The following is a 2,325-nucleotide window of genomic DNA, read 5'->3' on the forward strand; positions in this document are numbered from 1 at the left end:
TCTAAGATTATGCCCCCTAGTTCTAGTCTCCCACATCAGTGGAAACATCCTTTCTGCATTCATCTTGTCAAGCCCCAACATGATCTTATACGTTTCGATAAGATCACCTCTCATTTTTCTGAATTGCAATGAGTAGAGGCCCAATCTACTCAACCTTTCCTCATAAGTCAACCCCCTCATTGCCGTAATCAACCTAGTAAACATTAACTGAACTGCCAACAAAGCAGGTATATCCTTTTGCAAATATGGAAACCAAAACTGCACGCAGTATTTCAGGTGTGGCCTCACCAATATCCTGTATAACTGTAGCAAGATTTCCCTGCTTTTACACTCCATCCCCTTGCAATAAAGGCCAAGATTCCATTGGCCTTCCTGCTCACTTGCTGTACCTGCATGCTAACCTTTTGTGTTTCATGCACAAGTACCCCCAGGTCCTGCCGTACTGCAGCACTTTGCAATCTTTCTCCATTTAAATAATAACTTGCTCTTTGATTTTTTTCTACCAAAGTGCATGACCTCACACTTTCCAACATTATACTCCATCTGCCAAATGTTTGCCCACTCACTTATCCTGTCTATGTCCTTTTGCAGATTTTTTGCTAGCTCACACGTTGCTTTTCCTCCCATCTTTGTATCGTCAGCCAATGTGGCTATGTTACACTCGGTCCCTTCTTCCAAGTCGTTAATATAGATTGTAAATAGTTGGGGTCCCAGCACTGATCCCTGGGGCACCCCACTAGTTACTGAGATGAGAAAACATTTCTTCACTCAGAGAATTGTGAATCTTTGCATTTATATTCCACAAATGGCAGTGGCAGCTCAGTTGCTGTGCTTATTCAAGACAGAGATCGACAGATTTTTGGATCTTAAGGGAATGGTGGGATATGGGGATAGTGTGGGAAAGTGGAGTTGAGGTAGAAGATCAGCCATGTTCTCATTGTACGACGGAGCAAGCTCGAAGGGATGAATGGCCGACTCCTGCTCTTATTTCTCGCGTTCTTATGCACTTATTCGGTATTTTGCCTCATAAGCAGTGAAGCTGTAACCCAGAGAATATCCGGAACGCGTGCTCAATAACAGATCCAACGTGACGTGCGGTGGGTCAGCTTTACTTCACCTTTCTAGTCACAAGAACATATGAAATAGGAGCAGGAGGCAGCCATTCAGCCCCTCGAACCTGGCTGATCTGATCATGGACTCAGCTCCACTTCCATGTCCTTCCCTCCCTTATTACTCAAAACTCTGTCTATCTCCGCCTAAAATATATTCAATGACCCAGCTTCCACAGCTCTCTGGGGCAGAGAATTCCACAGATTTACAACCCTCTGAGAGAAAAAATTTCTCCTCATCTTAGTTTTATATGGGCAGCCCCTTATTCTATCTATGTCACCTAGTTTTAGTTTCCCCTATTAGTGGAAACATCCTCTCTGCATCCACCTTGTCGAGCCCCCTCATTATCTTATCTGTTTCAATAAGGTCACCTCTCATTCTTCTGAATAGTAACATGTTGAGTCATTAATTTTCTTCTTTAGCAACACGTTATGTTTTAATTCAGTACAGGAGCCTCATATACAAGTCATACCAGCTCTCCCATTCATAGTGTTCGCCAAAAAAACTCCAATTTTACAGAAACTACACAGAACCAAAGGGTAGTCCACAGGACAGCCATTTGTGCCTGTGTTACTGGGGCAGGGATAGAGAGAAAAATTGTGTTACTGGGGCAGGGATAGAGAGAACAATGCTGATTTCAAACCTGGGAGGGAAACCAGCGCACAAGCTGATCTCCAGTGCTTTGTGCTGAGATTATTATTTACAGGAAGGTGATCTGAAATCTTTGCAATCTATGAGTGATGGACAAAGGCCAAAGATGCACGTCCTAAATGTGTGTATTGAAGAATGCATTGTGGGGTTGTAGACATCACAACAGACACATGGAGGGTTAGTTATCTTATCCGACGTCCTTTGCTCCACATGGCCGATATTCATCTCGAGAAGAACAGAATATTTCCCCAGTACATTTTCCTGTTAAGGTTTGAATGGTAAAACACACCGTTAAATGACAACAACTCTGGGTTGTCACTATCAGGGAGGAAGATCGCTGATTGCTGCTGAAGCTTTGCCATGTGTATGATCAAAGGTTGGGGAATGTTGCCTGTTCCAGAATTAGAATATCGCTGCTAGCTGCAGTTAAAGGGAGTTTATGGTTATATGGAGAAGGGAGTTCTGGTCATCCAATGAGATGAGTTTTTGTATTATCAGCGGTGCATGTTCATTATTGCATGAATTACAATGTCAATTCTCCACCCCACAGAGATATCTTCATTT

This window comes from Pristiophorus japonicus, unplaced genomic scaffold (genome assembly GCF_044704955.1).
Source record: "Pristiophorus japonicus isolate sPriJap1 unplaced genomic scaffold, sPriJap1.hap1 HAP1_SCAFFOLD_163, whole genome shotgun sequence".
In the NCBI taxonomy this organism is placed as follows: Eukaryota; Metazoa; Chordata; class Chondrichthyes; family Pristiophoridae; genus Pristiophorus; species Pristiophorus japonicus.